This window comes from Diceros bicornis, chromosome 24, assembly GCF_020826845.1.
Source record: "Diceros bicornis minor isolate mBicDic1 chromosome 24, mDicBic1.mat.cur, whole genome shotgun sequence".
NCBI lineage: Eukaryota > Metazoa > Chordata > Mammalia > Perissodactyla > Rhinocerotidae > Diceros > Diceros bicornis.
Genome location: NC_080763.1, coordinates 19,728,961 through 19,755,768, shown reverse-complemented (window position 1 = coordinate 19,755,768; position 26,808 = coordinate 19,728,961). Strand labels below are relative to the sequence as shown.

Here is a 26,808-nt window from a genome sequence, read left to right as displayed (position 1 = left end):
CAAATCACCTGTTTAAACCTACAGTAGCATTCTGCCAGAAATTCACATGAAACTTAATCCATTTTCTTTTCTTTAGAAAACAAACACAGTGATTCACCTTCAGATGTCAGGATCTTGTCTCACTTTCTTATCTCTAAGTTTCCCAACTGCAGTTCCTCGAAAATAACTGCAAAGTTTTTGGTATTCTGGGAAACAATTCATTTCAGCCTGGAGATTTTCACCTATTTTAAGTAAGTAAGAACTCCCTCGCTTTACTCTCATCTTTTTAATTCAATGTTTCTCTATCTGAAAACCACTTTCTTTGCTAGAGAAGATAGCAGGAAAAAGAAGTAAATTACTCTGAATCCTTCTTGTTAAAATTAAACAGTAAGTCTATGTGGCCAGGCCAGTGGCATAGTGGTTAAGTTGGTATACTCCGCTGCGGCAGCCCAGGGTTCACAGGTTTAGATCCTGAGCATGTACATACACACTGTTCATCAAGCCATGCTGTGGCGGCATCCCACATATAAAGTAAAGGAAGATGGGCACGGGTATTAGCTCAGGGCCAATCTTCCTCACCAAAAAAAAAAAAAAAAGGTTAAACATAGAGTTACTATCTAAGTCAGCAATTCCACTCATAGGTACATACCCAACAGAAACGAAAACTTATGTGCACACAAAAACCTACACATGAATAGCAGCATTATTCTTAATACCCAAAAAGTGAAAACAACCCCAACGTCCACCAACTGATGGATAAACAAAATATTATACATCCATACAATGGAATATTACTCAGCAATAAAAATAAAGTACTGATACATGCTACAACATGTAGGAACCTTGAAAACACTATGCTAAGTAAAAGAAAAAAGTCACAAAAGACCACATATTATATGATTCCGTTTATTTGAAACGTCCAGAATAGGCAAATCTATAGAGACAAGTAGATTAGTGGTTGCTTAGGTGTGGGGGGATAGGATGGGGGGGTGAAAGCTAAAGGGCATGGGGTTTCTTCTTGAGGTGACGAAGATGTTCTAAAATTGACTGTGGTGATGGTGGCACATAGCTATGAATACACTAAAAACCAGTTAATTATACACTTTAAATGGGCTAATTATATGGTATGTGAATTATACATCAATAAAGCTATAAATTTTTTAAATCTGGCTTCTTTTGCAATGGCCCTAAACAGCTGTGCTGACTTCAGAAGCAAGCCCCATTTTTGCTTATCAGCGTGATTTGGAATCACACAATCACAACTTTTGTTTCCTGGAGCTTCCCACCCATCAGATGAAACCACACTCCTTTACAGTTCTGCTGGCCTCGGAGGTGTACTATCTTTTCTCTGAGCTTTGCAAAATCTCTTTCTAAAAATCTATGCCATGAGACTCTCTTCCATCAGGACCAAACACCAAGACGAAACAGCCACTTTCACCCAAAGTTCTCAGCATGATCCATTAGTCAAAACTTCCATCTTCTACCTTCTGAAAATAGAATTACCAACAATAAGTCAAGGACTTATCAGATGTCTCCATTTATAGGGTTCAGATTTCCACAAATATGCAGATAGCTGAAATGCACCATTTATAAACTACCTTATCTCTGTGCCAGCTTTGAGCTTATACATATTTATTCAGGGATGCATTTAGGATTAGGCCCTGGGAACACAAAGTTGCAAAAGACGCAGTCCTGGCCTTCAAGGACTAACAAGAGAAGCAAACAGAAAAATAATTTTAATATCTTTTCACAAAGCTCTCCCACTTTCCCTCTCTCCTGGCACTTAAAAGTGAGTTGTGGAGCCGGCCCCACGGCCTAGTGGTGAAGTTCAGAATGCTCCGCTTCGGCGACCCGGGCTCACAGGTTTGGATCCCCGGTGCGACCTACACCACTCAAGAGCCATGCTGTGGGGGCGTCCCACATATAAAATAGAGGAAGATGGCTACAGATGTTAGCTCAGGGCTAACCTTCCTCAGCAAAAAAAAAAGTGAGTTGTAATTTTCTGTTACTCATCTGTCAATGTGGCTTGTTCTCATGAGAACGGATGCTCCCTTTGAATCCCAAAGACTGAACACAGGAGAGCTTCAACAAACTGTTTGTTGATTGAATACATGAATGAAATAGCATGAGTATGCAAGGAGAACCAAGTATGTCCCAGATAAGTACCCATCCTGCTCTGTTTACTGTTATAAATCCCAGCCACACCTGGCCACAGTACTGCCCTTGCTCTTAAGCCGGGAAAATATGCAAGGTGATTCCTCCCTCTGCCCCCTTCTCTCTCCCCAATCTGAGCTCTTAGCTTTTCTACCCCTAACCTTCCCTCATCTAACACCCAGGGGAAAATGTTCAGGATAACCTTTCAAAGACAACTACAGATGAGATGGCATTTTCCTGTGTAAAGCAGATGAAATTTATTTTACAAATCCAAGAACTCACCATTATAACACAAATGAAATGTATGTTTCCATCAGGGTCTTTAAAATTCCAAGGGAAAAGACTCGGAAACCTGAAAAGCTGGGAGGGCTTGTAAGAAGGAAGGATGGGTAGCTGCCACCTATGGGACATCTATTATATGCCAGACACTGTGCGTGCTGCCATACAACTGCCATCATCATAAGGGCTCCCATCTATTGGTACTGAATCCAAACAGTGGGAAGGGCATTACACATACTGTCCTATTTCATTCTAACAACCTTATGAGTTACGCATTTTCACCGTCCGCTTTTTAAAAAGGAAGACAGAGGTTGAGGAACTGCCTGAGGTCACACTGGTAGGATAGAACCCATTCTCCTGTCCCAACGCCTGTATGTGCCACTGCCACTTACTATGAAACACTGTGTAACACGGACAAGCACTTAGCCTCTGAATTCATTCTCTAAATCTAAACTACAAAAATGAGGAAAAGTCCTTCCTCAAATGTTGGCTGTGAAAATTAAATGAGATAATACATACCAAAACATGCTAGTCCATAACAGACCCTCAAAAACAAAACCGTTTCTTTTCTTGCTTCTCCTGTTATGAACTCTCCCGGCCTTAAACCATGGACACACAGTAGACACACTGTAATTCGTAAATCATCGCTCACATCCTGTCCCAGAGGGCAGGCTCTGTCTTACTCATCTAGAATAGGTTAAAATGAAATTAATGTTTGAGAAAAGCTTCTGGAATGCCAACCACCATCTTGCAAAGTGTTAGAACACAACACACTTGTAACTCGGAAACTCTTCACAGAGAAATCTAAGGTCAACACTGCTCTTGGTTTTGTTCCTCAATGTTTTCTTCCTGAGAAATCCCAGACACCCCTTCCCTAAGGCTGCTGTGTCCCCCACAGCAGAAACACTGCAGGGTCCCGGGGCCTCTTTTCCTTCTCTCCACTAATTTCACCATAAAGCCCTCTTTTAATGGACAGATCTCTGAGGTTTCCCTGTTTTCAGAAGACATCTTAAAAAGACACGAAACATGAAAACGTTAATGGTGGTTATCCTTGGGCGGTAGAATGATGGGTGATTTTTTCTTGTTTTTCATACTTTCCTGTATTTTCCAAATTTTCCTCAAAGCCTTATTCAATGCTGTCATGATTAAAAAAAAAAAAGACAATACATTTAAATGATTTCCTTCACCTCCTGCTGGACATTTTTGTCTACTCTTCCCAAGTTCCCTGACGAGCCGGAAGCATCTTGAGAACAGGACTACTAAATTACCTGCACAACATTCAGCACCATACCTCACCCAGGGCAGGGGCCTGGCACAAAGCAGCTCAACAGGTATTTGTTGAGTGAATGATATTCAGGTAATATTTAGAAACAGACTTTTTTGACTGATGGTGGGTAGACCAAGGGGTGAATGTGGATTACTGCAGTTACATATCATTATTAAAAAGGTAGCTCTCAAACAATCCAAGCAACCCAAAGACAAGGTGAACTCCTCAAGGTGCTTCACCACTGCAGTGGTAAACCAAGAACAGGCTGGAGAACAGACCCCAAGTCCTTGTGCATCTTGCTATAAATGGGTGCATCAGGAATTGAATTCATTAAATAACCTCAGGGCTCTGTGCTCCATTTAGAAAGCACATCATGGCCCTCATCAGCCACCAAAGTTTAACAATACTCTTTAAAATTAATCTTTGCTCTTAAGATTAAATAATAAGCCTAAATACTAAAGCAAATGGGGATTAAGATAAAACCACCCAGGCCGTGTTATTATACCACCAAAACTCCTTATCTAACAAACCAAAGGAGAAAATCTTGAGGATTGATTTAACATGAACAAGAAGTCTCAAACATTTGGCTGGAGAAATGACCTGAACATCAAGTTTAAAGGGGATATTGGATTCAATAAGCATACAAAGTCCACAACTCAACAGAAAAGTTAAGGTAGAAAAAATGTTCTCCTTTTTCACCGTGACCAAAGTTAACTAAATTAACTCTTACTAGTGACTTCAATTCTGTTTGATCAATTGAATGTGTGTTTCCTAGAAGCATACTTGATTGCCAGGATTGATCTTTCACCTGTTTTTGTATTTCCAATTAACTTCAGTTCCATTAACCTCTCTTTAAAAATCTATATACTTCTAATAGGCCTCCAGGCTCTCTAAAGACACTTATTTCAAAACAAAGCAGATGTGACTTGATGACAGCATGATAATTTTAGGGCAACAGGCGGAAGTCAGTGACAGGATGACAACTTCACAGCAGAACCCATGCTGCAAGATGAGAAAGAAAGTATCTCACCCAGAAAATAAATTTCTCACGTTTCCTGTCTGGCCTTCAGTTGGGAAGTAGAGTGAAGGTGTTCTTACCAGAAAAAAAATTCTGTGGTTATTACAAACTCTGTGAAGATTTATGTTTATTTCACTATAACTATAAACATTTACATTTCATCTAGCTATTTGTACTAGAAACATCTGCAACCCCAGACCTTGAAATTCTCTGGCAGGTGTGAGCCCAATATGAGGGTGTTTCCTACAACTCAGTAAGTTCAGTTGGCCAGAGAGAACATTCAGTGATAACCATCACCTTGACTCCACTGGAAGAGAGAAAATTAAATACATTATCCAAGAATTTTCCCTCCAAGCCTGAGTTACTTGCTCTTCTTCACCTCCTAAAAGTTCACTCATCTACTACCTAATTTTTCTTCGTGAAGCCAGCAACAGGAGGAGGTGAGAGAAATTAAAAGAAATGGTGTCACTCCTGTGCAAACCATGCCTGAGTCCCCTAGAAAAATGCAAACAGATGGGAGTCTGAAAGCTAGGCAAGTTACTTAATCTTTCTAAGCTCCAGCTTAATTATCTGTTAAATGTTGATAATACCTATTTCACAGGAATTCCATGAGGATAAAATGAGATGGTACAAGTAAAGAACCTATCATAGAACTAATTCATTGGTTGAGTTCAGTGAAAGATAGTTATGCTCATTATTAACTGAGCACTGCGGAGGTCACCTTGACAGGCCAAAGTCCTATAAGAGATACAGGAAAAGAAACCACCAAATGGGACACATGCCAGTTCTGGGAAATCCAGATCATCACTGAAGATACAAAAAAACAGTCCCCAACTCTCCACTGTGGCACAACAGGGATGAATGACAAACTACATACCATGCTTAAAAATTCTCCCAGCACGACCAGCCTTTCATTGGAGAAATGGGTGGAGAGCTTCTATCATCAGCATGGCATAGTGTTTAAAACAAATTACAAGCTTAACCAACAGGGTGATGGTCATAGCTACCCTATTATATGTAGACAGGCTTCCTGGCATTCCCAACAATAAAATATATTCTGTGCACACAGCCAAAACATGACTGCAACTACTCTAGTCCCAACAGATGACTGTACTAGACAATTCTTCAACTCAGTGGCTGCTGCAATGTATGTTAATATAAGAAGAAATTCTATAACAGGAACTCAACATTCTGGCTCCCACTCAGAGTCCTAACATCTATCTTGCAGGCTTGTTATAAAGATTAGCAATAATGTGACAGGAAGTACCTGGCACACTGGATACTCAATAAATGGCAGCCAATGTTAATTTTATTACTAGGAAGCAACACAGTCAAAAGGCTGAATCTGTCATGAAGCAATTGCAGATCGAGTGGCTCAATTTCAACCAAGAAATTAAGATGTATGAAAACAACTGGATAAAGAACACAGTAACAAGCCTCATAACAGGGAGTAAACCAGTAAACAGCAGCTTAATCAGTTTACCACCCAAGAATGAATGTGCCCATTCCTCTGGGGCAAATAAACATACAAAATGAGAAATGGTCCCTATCCTTAAAGAATCTACATCTACCTGAGGAGAAATCACACGGCTTCACCTGTCTGTCTGCATTTCCCCCTTGACGCTAGGTCCTAGGAAGGCAAAACCCACAGCTTCACATTGCTGCACAATGCAGGCACTCAATAAAATTTGGTAAACAAATGAGACACTCATGGGATCCCAGGACGAAAAGTGTTATCCGACTCAAAAGTTCCCAAGCAGGCTTCACAGACTGCTCAATCTGAACCTTCCCCGAACTGAGCATTTGTGTACTTAAAATGCTCCCCAGGTGATTCTGATACTCCAGGGAGACTGAGAACCACTAACCTCACTGCGATCCCATGAACTGTCTGAATGGCCTTCACAATGACCCCATCCAGAATGATCCAGCCCATGCAGGTGATGGGGAACGCAGCCTGTCATATCTACACGCAGCTCTACTAGAAAAGTCCTTTCTGATGCTCATTCAAATATCTGTGTTCACTCATTGTCCTCCCCTGTGGGGTCTGAGAAGGCAAAGGTCATCCCTCTTCCTTCAATATGACAGACTTTGAACTCTTGTGACAAGGGGTGAGGTCCCTTCTGAGTCTTCTCCAGGTTAAACATCCTTGATGATAATTATACACTAATTATTTAATGCTAAGCTCTTTAAGCATACGGCAGTACAGCAGCATTTCAGAGAAAGGAGAAATCAAGGTTGAGTTACAGACAGACCAGAAGTTACAGAAAAACCAGAAAGACATCAATGAAGCAGGCAGGCCCTGAAGGATGAAAAAGATATGGATAAAACTAGAGTTCAAGAGCTGGTATTGCATCACAGAGGATAAAGGAGACAAGATAATGATAAGGAGCATGACACACAGGGAAGGGGATAAGATAGACAAAGCTATGGGTGAGGAACTTTGTAGATTTCACATACGTTCTGAATTGAACACAACTACAATCAGTAAAGAACAAAGGCTCAAAGGAAGTCAGAATAGTTGGGAAGAGGAGTGAGAAGAGGCCCAGGCAGAGACACAGTCCTGGAGAAGCCAAAGAAATCAGATAAACAGGAAGAAGAAACCGAAGAGAAAGGTCCTAAAAGCAAGCAGGACAGTGTGAGCTTGCTGAGGCGAGCACTGGAGCCACTTCAGTTCCTCCAGGGTGGCGCATGTACCTCAGTGGTCCATCAGGAAGAGTCATCAGACAGGACAGCCTGGAGGCGGCGGCAGCAGGAGCCAAGGTGGTCAGGGAGGAGACTGCTCCAGCCTCTTAGATAAAAAGCTCAAGGGTCTGTTCTAAGACGGTAGCAATAAAACTAAGAGCAAAAGTTGAAAATGAGAATCAATTCAAAAGAAAAAAAAAACAGCAGGGCGTGGTCCCCGACCGGACCAGAGGCAGAAGAAAGGGAAGATTCAGAGATGACTTCTAAGAGGTATCTGAAAAACTCAAGGAAGAAGCAAGCAACGCTCAGGGCAGGAGAGGTCAGACAGGTGTGCAATCACGTGTTCTGAGTAGATTTGTGGATTAGTACCAGGCTGGCTTTTTTGTTTATGAAAGCTTCCAGGTTCACTCCTCGCTCCATAAACATGCACGGCAACTGGTGGTTTTGCTGTTTTCTCCGGTCCCGGCACAGGCTGTAGTTTCCAGATCAGCAGACAGGGACTATCTGGTTTTGAATCCGAAATTTGTAACATTACCACCAAAATTAAAGTGCTTTGATAGAGCTAGGTGAAAGAAGCCAGTCACAAAAGACCATATATTATATGATCCCATTTATATGAAACATCCAGAAGAGGCAAATCTATAAAGATGGAAAGTAGATTAGTGGTGGCCCAGGTCTGGGGGCAGGGAGGTGGGGTGGGGTTGGGAAGAAATGGGCGTGACTGCCAACGGGGTTGGAGTTTCTTTTTGGGGTGATGATGTTCTAAAACTGTTGTTGGAGATGGTTACACAACTCTATGAATGTACTAAAAACTACTGACTTGTATACTTCAAATGGGAGAATTGCATAGTAAGTGAACTATAACTCAATAAAGATATTATATAAAAAAAAAGAAGAAAAAACCTCAGGAGTGCATAAATAGGCACTACAACTTCAGAAACTCAGAGAACATCCTCCCAGTACAAATGATTATTAGATTCACTTCAAATAAAAAGCCATTAGGCAATTTGGAAAATCCTGAAGGATTTTTTTTTTTTTCGTGAAGAAGATCAGCCCTGAGCTAACATCCATGCCAATCCTCCTCTTTTTGCTGAGAAAGACCGGCTCTGAGCTAACATCTATTGCCAATCCTCCTCCTTTTTTTCCCCTTTTTTCTCCCCAAAGCCCCAGTAGATAGCTGTATGTCACAGTTGCACATCCTTCTAGTTGCTGTATGTGGGACGCGGCCTCAGCATGGCCAGAGAAGCGGTGCCTCAGTGCGCACCCGGGATCCGAACCCGGGCCGCCAGTAGCGGAGCGTGTGCACTTAGCCACAAAGCCACGGGGCCAGCCCCCGCTGAAGGATATTTTAGAAAGTCTAAGAAAGCTGTATTCCTTCCAGGGGAAAAAAATTAAGCAAGGAAAAGATAGAGATTCAAATATACAGATCTCTTTCAAATAACTTCTTAGAATTGATCTAAATGTTCTAATATGTACTTCAAAAGGAAAGACAAAGGCTTGTGGTTTTTCAAACCATGTCAAGTGATATTACACTGGACACCTATAGTTCAGTTTCTTAGAAGCTGAAATAAAATCATGTGTAGTAAGCCAATTCAGCAAAAAGCAAAAGATTATGTAACTTAACAATTACTGAGCAGAAGCGTGAACTTATTTTATAAATTTGAGGACCTGACAAAAACTAACATAAAGAGATGTCCTCTTGCTTGAAAGACACCAGAGAACTACCCAAATAATTTCTGCCTCCACAATATCTACTGAAAAACATTGTTCCTGTTCCCCTGACGCCTTCCCTCATCATTAAAGCCATTACTGCTCTCTTTCCACTGAACACCCAGAATACTTATTAGACGGAGTTCCCAACACTGTCAGTTATTCATCGACGTGTGTCATTCACTACACGTGTCAGGCCCTTAAAGGGTGCCTTTACCTTCTCTTTCTAAATCACCACATAGGGCCGGCCCAGTGGCTTAGTGGGTAAGTGCACGTGCTCCGCTACTGGCCGCCCGGGTTCGGATCCCGGGTGTGCACCGATGCACCGCTTCTCCGGCCATGCTGAGGCCGCGTCCCACATACAGCAACTAGAAGGATGTGCGACTATGACATAAAACTATCTACTGGGGCTTTGGGGGGAAAAAAAAATGATGAGGATTGGCAATAGATGTTAGCTCAGAGCCAGTCTTCCTCAGCAAAAAGAGGAGGATTGGCATGGATGTTAGCTCAGGCTGATATTCCTCACAATCAATCAATCAATCAACTATTAAAAAAAAAAACAAAACTAAATCACCACATAACCTGCAATGGGCACACACAATTGATGCCCAACTGAATCTTGCGGACTGACGAAGAAAGTAGGAGGGCAGTGAAGAAAGAGCAGTAGTGTTTCTGTTCAAACTGCCTTACGAATTAGAAGAACCACGAACCACCACCACATCTCTTGACTGAAGATGTTCCTAAAGCAACATCTAACAGTTGGGAAGGTATCAATTACCAGCAAATACCGTATTTCAAGGATACAACTATTTACTACTACCTCTAAGGAAAGCTAAATTCAAAATACTATTGATTGAAATATGACTGACGTTTTTAACATTTTTACTTGGATCTCACACAAATTTTAATTCAGTGGGTTCAAATATATACTTAACATACTACACCTGCCTATAACAAAATTTTAAGCAATCAAAAAACCTAGGAACATATAAATAGGTATTCTGAATCAAGAAACATGGAGAGTGGTCTCCTTAATAAATCTGACCTATCAGACCCTATTTGTTAACTGATCCAAGTTATGGAAAGCCCAAAATAAAGACTTGGAGAAGGGAAAGAGTAGTTTTTTTCCTACTACAATATCCTCCCACCTAAATAAACTTAGTTTGGCTTGAAGCTATGTTTATTAAGAGGCAAGTCTGGCGCCACATGGCCATATAGTACCCCAGTGGCTCCACACAAAATGAAGCTCTTTGACACCCTGGTGGAAACCAAAATGCCAGGCTCTCCCAGAAGCTGCCCAGGAATTGCAGAACGGATCAAAGAGAAAGCTTTTCCACCTATTCAGAGAGAAAACCAGCCTTTGGAGGGCAAATGCCAACTTTCCGCAACACATTCTGGCCTATGAGTTAAGTAGTTCAAAAGAGACTATAAAGTATATAAGATGGTAACCAGTCTACTTTCCAGAAATAATACCCCTGCTACAGGACATAACTTTAGAAGTTTTATCTTTTTTTTTTTTCATTTAACCTCAAGAACCCTGAGACGGGCAAATACTTTCCGCATGTCACAGATGAGAAAACTGAAGCTTATGAAGACTAACAGACCTGCCCAGCTGCCAACCTGACTTCTCCACTTGCATGTCAACTGGCATCTCGCACCCAACCTGTACAATTCTGCTCTTAATTCCCCACCCAAACCTGCTCCTCCAGTCTTCCTCATCTCAATAAATGGCACCTCCATTATTCCAATGGCTCAGGTCAAACCTTGGTGTTATCCCTAACTCCACTCTTTCTTTCACTCGTTATCATGTCAGCCTTCAGTAAATCATGCTGGCCCCACTTGAGATATGTCCAGAATCCAGCCACTTCTCATCACATTCGCTGCTGCTGCTATCATCATATCTCACCTAGATTATCGCTAGAACCCCCTAACGTCGCCTTGTTTCCACCTTTGCTCCCCCCTTCATTCTATTCTCTACACAACAGAGTTTTGTCCTTTAAAAATATATCAGATCAAAACCCTTTGTACAACACCCTTCGGTGGCTTCCCACCTCACTCAGAGTTGTTCACTGCTGTATATCTGGGATGAGAACAGTATCTGCCACCTAGAAGGTATTCAATGAATACTGCTGATCAGTAAATGAAAGAAAAATGGCCAGAATCACAGAGCCAAGACTACACAAATCTTCCAAGGTTCTTTGGTAACAAGGAGACCAGAATTACAACAGCCAAAAATCCACAGGAGAGAAAATTCTTTAATTTTACTTTGTATAACTGAATTTTATAACACATAATCGACACTATGTTGAATTTCTAACAACAAATTAAAATGAAAATACCATTTTATAAAGCCATGAAATCTCATACTAGGTTATCTGAATGTCACATATTTGGCAGCATGGGCAATCACGAGCTTAATTATCACAGCACTGGTACTCAGATCTTCAGTGTGACTCGTCTGCATTCAGTGATATGATGTCACCATATCTCAAGACTACCACACACATAAACGGCAAGGGCTCTACAAGATTCAGAACTGAGCACCTAGAAGAAGGGGTGATAAGCATTTGTGAATCTCCCACACTGGCACTACACCAGTCATCTGAAACAGAAATTAAGTTTCTAGGGTGTTACAAATAACAGCAGAAAGGTTAGATTCAGAATTGTCTCCTGCCAAAATTACAAGGAAAGACTGTCAGAGTTGAGTTAAAACGTTGACTGTTTTCAGATCAGAGTGAGACTAATGCTAAAATTATCCACCATTATAGAATTTTCTCACTAAAATGTTTTAGAGTTAAAAATGAAAACTCTAAATTTCTCTTTCTTCAGTTCTTTTAAAAACATTTCTACTATCTGCAAAAAGCCCTAAATCACAATAATAAATTCACAGAATTTTAACAGTTGGCCTTAAAGGAAATTTAATTAAACCCTCCTTTCTTTTACAAATGAAAAGATTACTTGGTATATAATAAGTGAACAACAAAGACTTGTTAAATGAATGAACGAGTGAATGAAGATCCAAAAAGGGTATATGACTCTTTTAGGATCTGACAATTAATGGAAAAAGTTCCAGAATTAGCCAAAATCAGGTTTCTAGATTCTCTTGGAGCAGGCGTGGAAGTAGAGGAAAGCAAGATTTGAAAATCTTATCTGGGTCTTCAGGAAAACCTTAACCAAAATTCATTACAGCCAGTTTCCTTTAGTTCTTAGAAAAGCACTTGATAAAATAAATTTTGCCAAGACATATCTCCTTGGAAACAAAAAGGCAGAATTGTCTAGTGTTTCTTTTTTCCCCTACACAAAGAATATTTAACATAGGACTATTTTCATAATAAACTACAATTGTTTTGCATCAGAAGTAAAACAGGTGGCCTTTGACTAAAAGAAAAATCCAACCAGATAAGAGGAATACAACCCAGAAAAGAACCACATCAATCACTAGAAGAGTATCAGCCACAGGAGAGCAGGAAACCATGTATCCTCTTTTCACTAGAAGCAGCCACCAGCCCCTGGCATACAGTGGGCGTCAATAAATACTTATGGGATAAATAAGTAAGTTACTCCTTAGAGATTCACCTGCATAGACATGAATTCATTTGATCACCATTAAACAAATTCTTACTACAGGCCTACTATATGTAAGCATACTACTTTTTTCCTTCATAGAAATTCTACCAAATGTCCTTTCAACTAATATACCCAACCAAAACTATCCCCACGGTTTTATTAAGAAGGTGAGAAAGTATGTCTTAGCCTAAATTACTTAGTAAAGCAGCCACTTAATTTACCATTCAGGCTCCAATCTCTCTCCTTCAATTCATCCTATACTACCCAGACAAGTTAATTTCCTGTTCTTTGCACATCCTAGAAAATAAAACAGTGCTGTGGCTAAGAATTCTATCTCTGTATGTGGCCTATTGCTATTCATTGAGCAGATATGGAAAATCAGGATAGGAAAGGCAATATAGTGTCAAGGAAAAAATATCACATGAAAATTCTTATAATAGCTGATACCACTGAAAATGTTAAGGTTACCACTAAAGGCTCTCATTAAAGAATTCCCTATACACTGTGATACAACTGACACAGATGGTTTTGGGTATTTATACCCACGGGGGTACACATCCAATCTTCAAGATCAATTCAAGGTCCATCGCCTTTTTGAAGCTTTCCAAGCCATTAGACTAAACATCTGTGAAAGCATTTTGTAAACCAGCAAGTGCTAGACACACAGCTCTTACTCTACTAGTTGCCAATTGATAGCCTCGCATATATTCTGCCATTTAAATCACCTTACCTCCTTCTTTAAGTGGGTCTAATCCCCTCAAAAAAATGAGAAATTCTTTGAATTGTTTTCTCTATTGTCAATTTCTCTATAACTTCTCTATTACTCAACACCTAGAATAGCATAAATTACAAGTGCTACTCATACTTCCTAATTTCAAATATATTACAAAGCTAACATAATCAAAACAGTGTGGTACTGGCATAAAGACAAATAGACCAATGGAATAGAACAGAGCGCCCAGATATAAGCTCTCACATACATGGTCAATTGATCTGCAACAAAGGTGCCAAGACCACCTGATGGGAAAAGGACAGTCTTTTCAACAAATGGTGTTAAGAAAACTGGATATCCACACGCAAAACAATGAAGTTGGACCCTCGTCTTACACCATATACAAAAATTAACTCAAAATGGATTAGAGACCTAAACATTAAAACTATAAATCTTCTAAAAGAAAACATAGAGGGAAAGCTTCATGACACAGGACTTGGCAATGATTTCTTGGATATGATGCCAAAAGGACAGGCAACAAAAGCCAAATTAGACAAATGGGACTAAATCAAATTTAAAAACTTTTGTGCACCAAAGGACACAATCAACAGAGTGAAAAGGCAATCTACAGAATAGAGGAAAATACTTGCAAATCATATATCTGACAAGAGGCTAATATCCCGAATATTTAAAGAAACTCTACAATTCAACAACAAAAAATCAAATAACCTGACTGAAAAATGGGCAAAAGACTTGAATAGACATTTCTCCAAAGATGATATATAAATGGGCAACAGGCATATGAAAGATGCTCAACATCACTTATCATCAGAGAAATGTAAATCAAAAACGCAATGAGATATCACCTCACACTCATTAGAATGGCTACTATTAAAAAAAAAACAGAAAATAACAAGTGTTTGAGGATGTGGAGAAAGTGGAACCTTTGTACACTGCTGGTGAGAATATAAAGCCACTATGGTTTCAAAAGCACTATGAAAAATAATATTGAGATTATTCAAAAAATTAAAACTAGAACTACCATATGATCCAGCAATTCCACTTCTGGATATACATCCAAAGGAACTGAAAGCAGGGTCTCAAAGATATATTTGTATACCCATCTCCACAGCAGCATTATTCACAACAGCCAAGAGGTGGAAGCAACCCCAATGTCCATCAATGGATGACTAGATAAACAAAATGTGGTATATACATACAATGGAATATTATTCAGCCTTAAAAGGGAAGGAAATCCTGTCACATGCCAACATGTACAGACCTTGAGGACATTATGCTAAGTGAAATAAGTCAGTCACGAAATGACAAATAGAGGCATACCTCTAAGATATTGAGGGTTTGGTTCCAGACCATCACAAGAAAGCAAATATCGCAATAAAGCGACTCACACAAATTTTTTGGTTTCCCAGTGCATATAAAAGTTATGTCTACACTATACTGTAGTCTATTAAGCATGCAACAGCATTATGTCTAAAAAACAATGTACACAACTTAATTAAAAAATGCTTTATTGCTAAAAACTGCTACCCATCATCTGAGCCTTCAGCGAGTCATAATCTTTTTGCTGGAGGGTCTTGCTGGATGTGATGGCTGCTGACTGGTCAGGGTGGTGGTTGCTGAAGGCTGGGGTGGTTGTGGCAATGCCTTAAAATAAGACAACAATGAAGTCTGCTGCATCTATTGACTCTTCCTTTCATGAATGATTTCTCTGTAGCATGTGATGCTGTTTGATAGCATTTTACCCACAGTAGAACTTCTTTCAGAATTGAAGTCAGTCTTCTCAAACCCTGCCACTGCTTTATCAACTAAGTTTATGTAATATCCTAAATTCTTTGTTGTCATTTCAACAATCTTCACAACATCTTCACCAGGAGTAGATTCCCTCTCAAGAAACCACTTTCTTTGCTCAGCCATAAGAAGCAACTCCTCCTCCCTCTGTTAAAGTTTTATCGTGAGACTGCAGCCACTGAGTCACATCTTCAGGCTCCACTTCTAATTCTAGTTCTCTTGCTATTTCCACATCTGCATCTACTTCTTCCACTGAAGTCTTGAACCCCTCAAAGTTATTCATGAGGATTGGAATCAACTTCTTCCAAACTCCTCTTAACAATGATATTTTGACCTCGTCCCACGAATCATGAATGTTCTTAATAGCATCTAGAATGGTGAATCCTTTCGTTTTTGACTTACTTTGCCCAGATCTATCAGAGGAATCACCACCTATGACAGCTATAGCTTTGCAAAACGTATTTCTTAAATAATAAGACTTGAAAGTCAAAAGTACTCCTTGCTCCATGGGCTGCAGAGTGGATGTTGTGTTAGCAGGCATGAAAAACAACATTAATCTCATTGTACATCTCCATCAGAGCTCTTGGGTGACGAGGTGCATTGTCAATGAGCAGTAATATTTTGAAAGGAATCTTTTTTTCTGAGCAGTAGTCCTCAACAGTGGGCTTAAAATATTCAGTAAACCATGTTGTAAATAGATGTTCTGTCATCCAGGCTTTGTTGCTCCATTTACAGGGCACAGGCAAAGGAGATTTAGCATTATTCTTAAAGGCCCTAGGATTTTTGGAATGGTAAATGAGCATTGGCTTTAACTTAAAGTCGCCAGCTGCATTAGCCCCTAACAAGAGAGTCAGCCTGTCCTTTGAAGCTTTGAAGCCAGGCATTGACTTCTCCTCTCTAGCTATGAAAGTCCTAGATGGCATCCTCCTCCAATAGAAGGCTGTTTTGTCTACATTGAAAATCTGTTGTTTAGTGTAGCCAATTTCATTAATTATCTTAGCTAGGTCTTCTGCATAACTTGCTGCAGCTTCTACATCAGCACCTACTGCTTCACCTTGCACTTTTATGTTATGGAGATGGCTTTCTTCCTTAAACCTCGTGAACTGACCTCTGATAACTTCAAACTTTTCTTCTGCAGCTTCCTCACCTCTCTCAGCCTTCACAGAAGTGAAGAGAGTTAGGGTCTTGCTGTGGATTAGGCTTTGGCTTAAGGGAATGTTGTGGTTGGTTTGATCTATCCAGACCACTAAAACTTTCTCCATATCAGCAATAAGGCTGTTTTGCTTTCTTATCATTTTTTTAAAATAATTTTATTTATTTATTTTTCCCCCCAAAGCCCCAGTAGATAGTTGTATGTCATAGCTGCACATCCTTCTAGTTGTCGTATGTGGGACACGGCCTCAGCGTGGCCGGAGAAGCGGTGCGTCAGTGCGCGCCCAGGATCTGAACCTGGGCCGCCAGCAGCAGAGCGCACGCACTTAACTGCTAAGCCACGGGGCCGGCACTGCTTTCTTATCATTTATGTGTTCACTGGAGTAGCACTTTTAATTTCCTCCAAGAACTTTTCCTCTGCATTCACAACTTGCCTAACAATTACAAAAGTAACATCAAAGATCACTGATCACAGATCACCATAACAAATATAATAATAACGAAAACGTTTGAAATATTGTGAGAATTACCAAAATGTAACACAGAGACAGGAAGTGAACAAATACTGTTGGAAAAATGGTGCGACAGACTTGCTCAACACAAACTGAAAACCTTCAATTTGTAAAAAATGCAATATCTGTGAAGCACAATAAAACAAGGTATGCCTGTACTGTATGATTCTATATGAGATATCTAAAGTAGTCAAATTCATAGAAACAGAAAGTAGAATGGTGGTTGCCAGGGATAGAGGGAGGGGGAAAGGGGAGTTATTTAATGGGTATAGTTTCAGATTTGCAAGATGAAAAGAAATGTGATTCACAACAATGTGAATATACTTACCACCACTGAACTGTACACTTAAAAATGGTTGAGATGGAAAAAGTTTGCTATGTTTTTTACCACAATAAAAAAAATTAAGTGCCAATATACAATTCCAAATTGGATATACATGTTCTACCCCAACTGCAGGAATCTAAGCAGCCTGACCCTTTTAGCTGTTGGCAGTCATTTCCAGATTTTTTTCCAAGTTGTCTTTTCTAATCATTAGGACTGTATATAGGATCAGAGGCTCTCCTTTTCACCCATCCAAAATGAAGTTTCCATAATCCCCAGTGAGCTGCTTTCTGGTTTAAGCCCACTACTTGTTAACCTTACCGCCAAACACAGATCCAAAAATGATATAAAAGCCACTGACTTCTCAACTGGGTGGGAGAGAAGCAAAACAGAATGACGTACTGAGATTCCTCAAACCACCCATCGACCTGATATCTAGCATGCTCACCCAGAGAAAAGCCCAAGGTCACTGCAATTCTCTACGCTCTCCACCCACGCACTCACTGCTCCTCCACACACACATACTACCCAAACACCACCTTGAAAACGGCCTTCAGAACCATCGCACCAAAAGCGATTATTAGGCTGAGGTTCTTGAACTTACAATAAGCCTTTTCTGTGAATTCTATAGCTCTCCATAACGTATCACTTATCAACTGAAACACTATTTTGTTATGCATTTATTATACCTCATTTCCTATTACAACAGATCAGCACTAAGATCCTATTTAAAAACACAAAGTAACACTGAGACTCTTTGAAGAATCACAGGCATTTCTCAAACTGGAAAAGAGACAAGGAGCAGGAACCAGATTCAGCCTCAGCCGCGGCAAACCTTCCTAACGGGTTTCCTAAGGGCCCACTCTGAGCCAGGGGTCAAACCCCACTCACCCCCACCCCAAACATGTAGATACACAGAGCTCACTCTCTTTGCACATGAAATATCACCTCCTGAGAAGTTAGATTCTGGCAAAGTATATTGGCAGAACCTTCTGAGTCTTCACTGGAGCAGCCAGAATATTGGTTAGGTAAAAGGAAGAAGTTAAATCAATCCCACACTAACCCTCATTTCAAGAGTAAGAACATGTGTTTTGGAAGTCTTCAAAAGAAAAGCAGTATGGTTCCAAAAAGTCACAAACTTACACTTCTTGCAAAAAATATGGGAAAATACTGCGTTCCATTTTTTCCCAGACATGCACAGGTGAAGCAAGCAATAAAAGCTAGTCAAATAGGGTGAAAATTTTAGAACGTTCCGTTAACTTATGATTATCTATCTTATAGGCATCTCCTTATTAGTACTCTCTTCTTGAAGGCGTGAGATACCACAGTTCGCTTATCAGTTGCTTCTCTGACATCATCAAGAACTGAAAAGAAACTTGTAAAAACATATAGTCAATCAATTCTAAGAACTAAGACTGTTAAAGGAAATGCAAGGAGCTCACAATATATCAAACTAGAATACCTACTTAGGCAAATAATTTAGAGTATGAAAAAAAATGAATTACAGAAAGACTGTATAGGAGCCAACAGAAAAGATAGTGATCATAGTCAAGTCTTGATTATAGGAACATGATCATTGAAAGCTCTTTGCTTTTTATTTCTCAATAGCTTTCTTCTGTGTAGTTCAGAACTCACTCTAAAAGGAAGCAAGATGTTGAACTGCAAAAAATAAGTCAATGACTATACCTGTAGCTTTGGTAAAAGGCTTTGTGGAAAGAGAAAAGAGGAATAACCAAAGTTAACTATCATGTCTGTGAAACTCATTTAACCTGGACCTGCTCTGGAGGAGGAGGGAGGAGAAAAAGGGATCCAGTGGCTGCCGCGGCTGGAGGCCCTGTCTGCTCCCATTGCCTCTGAGTGACCCCTGTGTGTGTGCAAACCAGCAGCCCTCCCACTCTGAGCCAGGCCTCTCCAACAAGCACACATTCTCCTCCTGCCTCTCCTGAACCGAAAAAAGGGAAATCTAACATTATGCAATTGCCCATTTCCCACAATTTAAAGCTAGGCATACGACAATCCTAATTAGAGGGAGAACTTAGTGCAACATGACAAGTAACAAATTAGAAATCTAAAGGCTGAAAATTCTCATCCCAGAACTCCGGAGAAAAAGGGAACGGCTTCGCCTGACTCTGTGGCACATCCCTCAAACACTGCTATTTAGGAAGCTCCAACTAAAGAATAAAGAAGCCCGTGACATTCCTCCATGTCATTTTGGTGTCATCTCTCTAGATCGCCAAGAAAACACTCATTTTCTCTTGCAACTGGGGTTACCTTACTCTCCCCAGGCCAGAATAAAAAAAGAAAATAGAGGTGGACTGGCACAGCTTCCTCTACCCTGAAAAGATACACCCTGATGGATTTTCTAGCCCCCATGATCACAAACCCAATTAAATTCATGTTACTCCATCCATCCCTCAAGTCATCTGTGTTTAAGGAGTCCAGAGCAAAGGGAATCTTTCCCATGTTGCTATGACTTGCTCCAGAGCTCATCCCACCACAAGAATAAATGAGCTATCATCTAGAATAATTAACACATATAACTTTTGGAAAACGAAGTGCCATATAAGTGTGTGGCTTTGTTTTGCTTTTTTTTTTCCTTATGCAGGCACAGAAAAAAATTAAAAGGAAGCATCCGATGAGGCCAATCTATTTCCCACACCAAAAAAGTAGAAATGCAGTGGCTAGAAGGCTGGATGGTCACTCTCAAATGATAGTGTAACACCCGTATTTTAAATAGCACCGCATGTGGAACACGACACAAACTTTTGTGTGAGCACTGAAAGAACAACATAACGCTGAACCCTCCCCAGAAAAGGGAGAGCCCCTCACCTCTAGGGCAGTCACCCAAGTAGCAGGGATGTTTCTTCTCTCCTGGCTCAGATTACCCAGTGGGAGGCAGGGCAGTGCCATATAAATCAGTCACATTCTCAACAGGAAGCTCCCTCTACCTGCCCCATCCCCGAACCCCCTGCCCCTGGTAACCCTCACATGTAGCAGAGGGAGAAGGTGTGAAAGTTGCTACTCTTCCAGAAATAAGGAAGGTACAACCACTTTCTTTTACAAATGAAAAAGAAGCTTCAGAAGGGAAGAAAATGGTAAAGCAGAACAAATTAAGTTTGGTTCTCTAAAGAACATTCAAGTATGTTATGCTCTGAGTTAATAAAGATTCCTTAAAAAAAAAAAAAAGCCTACAGGCTCTACCATGTAGATACTTTAACTAACTCATAATTTCTTTTTCCATAACTTTGTAATTTGAGTACCTCTGAAGCTTAGTTACCAAACTCTACATCAATGCTGTTTTCAGAGCTTTTCAACCTTAATGGAGATTTTGTTTGTTTCCTTAAGTCTTGCTTCTTTTCATTTTATTTATTTTTTTTGTTTTTTGTTTTTTTGTTGTTTTTTTTGTTTTGTTTTGTGAGGAAGATCAGCCCTGAGCTAACATCTGCCAATCCTCCTCTTTTTGCTGAGAAAGACTGGCCGTGGGGTAACATCCGTGCCCATCTTCCTCCACTTTATATGGGATGCGGCCACAGCATGGCTTGACAAGCAGTGCATCGGTGCGCGCCCAGGATCCGAACCGGGGAACCCCGGGCCGCCACAGCAGAGCACGCGCACCTAACCGCTTGTGCCATCAGGCCGGCCCTCATTTTAGACATTTAATAACACTGAACGCTCCTTAAGAGGAGGCTAGTAAACAAATTTTTTTTTTTTTTTAAGAAAGTTCAGCCCTGAGCTAACATTGGTGCTAATCCTCCTCTTTTTGCTGAGGAAGACGGGTTCTGAGCTAACGTCTATTGCCAATCCTCCTCCTTTTTTTCCCTCCCCCAAAGCCCCAGTAGATAGTTGTATGTCATAGTTGCACAGCCTTCTGGTTGCTGTATGTGGAACACGGCCTCAGCATGGCCGGAGAAGCAGTGCGTCAGTGCGCGCCCGGGATGCGAACCCGGGCCGCCAGTAGCGGAGCGCGCGCACGTAACCGCTAAGCCACGGGGCTGGCCAAGTAAATAAATTTTAACACATAGATTCTAAAGTAGGAAAAAAACAGGAAACAAAGGAATACAGTTGAATCTGGAAAACCGTCTTCCAGTCACTGGCTTATCACTAACTAGTTCTTCTAAAACCTTCAACAAATAACTTCAACTCTCTGGGGTTCAGCTTCCTCATCCGTCAAGTGAGGAGGAAGATGGGCCAAATGATTTACGCTCAAAATCCCTGCTAGCTCCAACAATCTGTGAATCTGTTCATCAGAAAGTAAGAAAACGCAATTTCAAATAAAATGATACAGTTTGCAAAGTACTTCCATACGTATATTCTCATTAATTTTCGCAGTGAAGCTGTGAAGTAAGTATTGTGCCCATCTCTGCAGAAAAAGACAGTTTTTCAGAAAGAAGTTCAATTATTTTTTTAAGACCCCATAGTGGAAAACTTGAAACCCAGACCTTCTGAGGGCAAATACTGGGCCCCATTCTTTCAAAAATTAATTTAAATAAGTTAAAAATCAAAAATAACTGATTGCCTGCTACACAAAACCTTTATGGGGACATCAGGGTATCAGGACATTAAACCAGGAAAGGTCACTACAAATGGCCCCACTGGACTGTAAGGTCCATGTGACCAGGAACACACTTGCACTGGAATCACAGAACCCAAAAGCGCGCCTCCCACACAGAGGCAGTCAATAAAGACTGACTGACCACCATAAATCTCAAAGGGTTAAGAATATAGTGATGTTACGAAGGAAAAAAATTTTCTGAATTTGAGATATGCACTTCTGTGATTTGAGTCGAAAGACAGAAGCGCTATATCAGAGCTCTAGCTCTCCATTGTGGGGATGAGTCTATCTGTCTTCCTCAGAGAAAGTCCAATTCGGTCAATGAACCAAAAGGCTCCAATCTGAGATGTCACCTGAGATCTTCAGGATATTCGTACTTCTCATGTGCACTGACGTGGACCACTAGAAATGACCACAGGACAGTGAGGACTGACAGGAAGCACACAGTCAAACCTTCCCCTGAACTGGAAAGATTCAAGGGTTCTGTATTCTTATACTGTTCCACCTCTCCTCATGCTCCTGTCGCACAGCTCAGCGACAGAAAACAGCCATTTATTGAAAAATTCAAACTGCAAACCTTAGAACATATACATATTTCAACTCTGATGGATTCCCCCAAAGTCTACAAAACCGCCATCTTCAAGCAATCTTCAATCAATGTTTCAATAAAGTTACTAGGTGTTTTTAAAAGGGGGCATGGAGGGGAGGGCTCCACCAAAACTACACACATAATCAAAGTAAAAGCAAAGTAAATACTAAAGCCAGAAAACAGTGAAAGGAAAGAATTAAAAGAATCTCAATATAAAATTTCTGTGAGATGTTTTGAAATTCTTACCAAGGTTTAGGTCAACCTTGCCACAGAATCCTACAAAGAAGCCACAGCTAACACTGCCTGACGCTTCAGACAGAAAAAGTTCACTGCACCAGAATTGCAATCTCAAACTCGAGGAGCAGTACCAGGAACTGCAGAGAAGCTAACAGCAACACCTACTGACTGTCTTGAGCCACTTGCCAAACTCGTTCTCTCAGTCAACCGGAAAAGCCCAATGATACAGTCAACGTCGGGAGTCCTTTACTTAAGCACAATGAGATAAGAAAACAAGTTGTCAGCCGCATTAAACCATTCATCCCCCAAAATCTCTTATTTTGCCCCTAACCATTTATGTGCAAATCCTCACCCAGGTCATTTTAAATGCATTGTTAACTGCTAATGCCTTAGTATAAATAATTTATTCCATGGGAAAAATGTTTTAATATTAATCTCGTTAATAACTGGTATGTGATCTAATAGTTGGACACATCAGTGACCATAAACTGCTTTATTTGAGACTACTGTTGTTACCACTGTTCTATATTATTCCCATCAGCGTTTTTTTTTTTTCCCACCCTGGTAAAGGTGGCTTAATTGCAGCTTTCAAAAAATTGAAAAAGGGAAAAGCGAAAGTCGTTAAATCAGGATAATATAGAAAATTAATATTGTTACTAAACTGGCCGCAGAGAATGATTGTACAGGACTTAACCTTGTACTTTTCCAAAAGATTAAGTCAGAGAATCTTTGCCTTGGACGAATATTCCATAGGAGAAAACAAGAGAAAGTTGACAAACTCCCACAGAGTACCAGGATAAAAACAATGGCTTTAAGAATCTGAGTCAGAGTTTCAACATGAAAGGTTTGCTTTATAGAGGAAACGCCAACCCCAGTTCATCCAGATAGACCTGGAACCTGATGAAAGTCGACACTCACTCTGAAATTTGCATCGCATCACTGGTTCCCAGTTTAGAAACATAATCGTTTAGCAGGTAGTAAGAATTTCAGTGAATGCTGCCTCTAAACTACCCGGCATAAAAATAAAATCTATAAGGTAAATGCAGTCTAGGAGCCATCAGTCCCCAAAAGCTTCCCTTCAAAAATGAATACCAACTACTCACTTAACAACACCTTCCTTAAAAGTGAGCCATTTCCCTTGTCTCTAGATTTTCCAAACGGTGAACCCGATGGAATTTCAACCTGCCCACCACGATTTCTTGTCCGCCTAGAAATGCCGTGGAGCGACAAGGAGGCTCGCAAATTTCCTTTAAGGTCAGGAGACAAGTTGGAAACAGAAAGGGCGAAGGAGGAAAAGTTCTTCTTGCAGGACCCTCATGCGTGCCCAGCCCTCTCGAGGTTTACTTGCTCCAAGGAAAGCAGTTAGAGCATCCCAGACTTGCACCGCCCCCGCCCAAGACCCTTGGGAGAGAAATTAACCACCCGCGGCCACCGAGCTGCTCTTCTCCCTCTCTGGTGATTAAACCTCTCGGCCTGTCCCCTCCAGCACAGCCTGCAAAGCGCTCACCCAGGTGACTGAAGGGGAAGGGTCGCCCGGTGGAGACGAGAGCAGCGGGGTGGGCGCAGTCACCCCGACGGGAGCGCGGGTCTCCCGGCCTCTCGCACAGGCGCCTGGCCGGTAGTTGTGCAGATTCGGATTCCGAGATGCGTGCGCGCGCGCCAGGCGCTGTGCAGCCCGGACTCGCCCCCGCGGGGCTGCGCTATCAGCACGCCACCAAATCGGAAATAAAACTTTGACCGGCCTCCCGGTGTCCTGCTCCGGGCCCTGGACCCGAGCCCCAGCCAGAAATGGAGTGGGGGGCTGTCAACAGTCCTGCACCCCTGCTCGGCCCCGGGGCGCGGGAGCCACTTACCGCTGGGCCCGGCCTCCGAGTGCCGCCGCGCGTCCGGGGCGCGTCCGCCGCGCGCTCTCTCTGGGGAGAAAGAGAAACCGTGTAGACGGTCGGCGCGCGCTCCCTCGCCGCCTCCTCTGCGGAGAACGGCAGGCAGCAAGGCCGGGGCGGGCGCCGAACGGAGGGGGGCCCGGAGGAGGCGGGGGCGGAATCAGCCCAACTCCGGAGCCTGGCTCCGGGGGGGACCCGGAATGCAGGCTGGAGAGCTGCCGGCGGGGGCCGCGCTCCTGGAGGAGTGGGGGGCGGAGGTGCCCCCGTCCCCGGACATCAACTATTGTCTGGGCGCCCGGGTCTCCGCTCGCGCCGCCTCCGAGGCTCAGCGCCCCCCATTCCGCCCGCCTGCCCCCAGGAGAAAGAGCTGAGGGGGCGGACGGCGCGGGAAGGGAGTGCGAGCTGACTGGGAGTCCAGTGTCCGGAGGTCGGAGGTGGGCGCGGGGGAAAGGGGAGGTGCGTGCCGAGTGGGGGAGGGGACAGGTAACTGCAGAAGGGGGCGGGAAGGCCCGGGAGGCCCCGTGGGGGGAGGAAATGGCGAGGGAGCCAGGGAGGCGGGAGAGGATGAAGTGACTGGGGGTGGCCTCTGAAACCCCGATCTGGCCCTCCCCGGGGACCCTCCTCCTGGAACTCGGCGCCGCACTGACTTTTTCGCTCACTCGCTCACGCACGCACTGAACTCGCTCACAAAGTTGCCGGCGGTGGCGGCGCCTCACTGGCCCTTCCCTCCCCTCCCCACCCCTCTCTTCTCCGCCTCCCTGCCCCATTCCTTCCCCTCGTTCTCTCCCTCCCGCCCCAAGTCTCGGGTGAGATCACTGCTGGGCTGCTCAGCGCGGCTCGCAAATCTCGCGAGAGAAGCGGCAGCGCAGCCCTGCCGGCGGGGGAAGTGGAAGGAGTCGGAGGGAAGTGGGGAACCGTGGAACTCCTGGTTGCTATGACGATGGCAAAGCCCTGGGTTCCTGTCTTCTGCAGAGAGCACAGGCAGCAAACGTGGGTGCAGTTTTCAACCTGCCCCCTCCCTTGCCCGGCCCCTAATGGTGGAGGAAGCGAAAGCAAGAAGCGGAAGGCGGATTCTTAAGCCTATTCAAGAAGGCATCTGTAGAAGACCAGCTTCATGATATCTGGCCCAATCTGGCAAATGAGGCTAATTGGTTTTTTTTCAGAGGTTCCAGGGCAGATTTCTGCCAGAGAAGCCAGTGTATATCTGTACCCCCAAATTTCTACTATATATTCAGTTTTTCAAGCTTCTCGTCTAATCTCATCCCCAACCCCCACTCCATATGCTCGCTCTCTCCTTTTCCCCCACTCCACCTCCCCATCACCACCAGCACCACCAGACTGGGCTCCTTGAAGATCTGCCCTATTCATCTTTGTATTCTCAGCTCCTCTACAGGCTTGGTACATAGTAGGTATTTACTTATTGTCTTTTGGGGAAAAAAGTGAACGCCACAGTCTGTCCGTGTCTTCAGTACTTTCCTTTGACTCTATAGAGTCCTTAGGCTTAGAATACGTTTCTGCTCCACAGTTATGTTTTTTACTCTCTTACCATCCTCCCATTTCTGTACACACAGAATGTGTCTATTTTTCAGTAGTTATAATCCCTTCTTTCTCCATCTTTGTCTCATAAAAACTCTATGGGGGGAACACTTTAAAAAATCATTAAGCTTCTTCAGACGCCTTCCCACCTACTCCAAAATGCCATTAAGGATCAACGTGAAATCTTTTCAGCCTCTTCTTTTAATTGTAGAAACTTTTCTTGGGGGGGGTTTATATAGTTACTGTCTAAATAAAATGGATACTGTGAGTAGAAGTTAAGCTTAAACTTTAGATTTCAAAATGGATGAGGAAAAATAGATTCCATGGAATGCGAATATCTCAATTAAAAAAATAGATCTCATCCCTATTTACATTAATATGGGAAAGCAGGTTATTTAATTCAATCCCATAGAACTAGAAACCTAAGAAAGTACATGAAGATTAGGCAATTAAGACTCTCTTAGGTTATGTGCAAGCTTAACTCCTATGTTGATGAAAGTTTTTATATTAGAAACCTAAGTGGGGCCGGCCCTGTGGCTTAGCAGTTAAGTGCGCCCGTGCTCTGCTACTGGTGGCCCAGGTTCGGATCCTGGGCGCGCACTGACGCACCGCTTCTCCAGCCATGCTGAGGCCACGTCCCACATACAGCAACTAGAAGGATGTGCAGCTATGACATACAACTATCTACTGGGGCTTTGGGGGAAAAAAAAGGAGGAGGATTGGCAATAGATGTTAGCTCAGAACCGGTCTTCCTCAGCAAAAAGAGGAGGATTAGCATGGATGTTAGCTCAGGGCTGATCTTCCTCACAAAAAAAAAAGAAAAGAAAAAAAAAGAAACCTAAGTGATA

The 26,808-nt window shown here is 42.2% G+C and overlaps 1 protein-coding gene across 13 annotated transcripts in view; it reads right to left on the bottom strand.

Moving 5' to 3' along the window:
- The window catches only part of SIPA1L1 (signal induced proliferation associated 1 like 1), a 357,896-nt gene extending 332,902 nt beyond the window's left edge, over positions 1 to 24,994 (bottom strand). For 9 of the 13 annotated variants that reach the window (XM_058567248.1, XM_058567256.1, XM_058567261.1 and 6 more), the window contains exon 1: positions 24,395 to 24,994. The gene's annotated coding sequence lies outside the window, so the exon portion shown is untranslated. The remainder of the gene's footprint in view (positions 1 to 24,394) is intronic. The other 4 variants (XM_058567257.1, XM_058567258.1, XM_058567259.1 and 1 more) reach the window with 2 other exon arrangements.
- Positions 24,995 to 26,808: the final 1,814 nt, after the last annotated feature.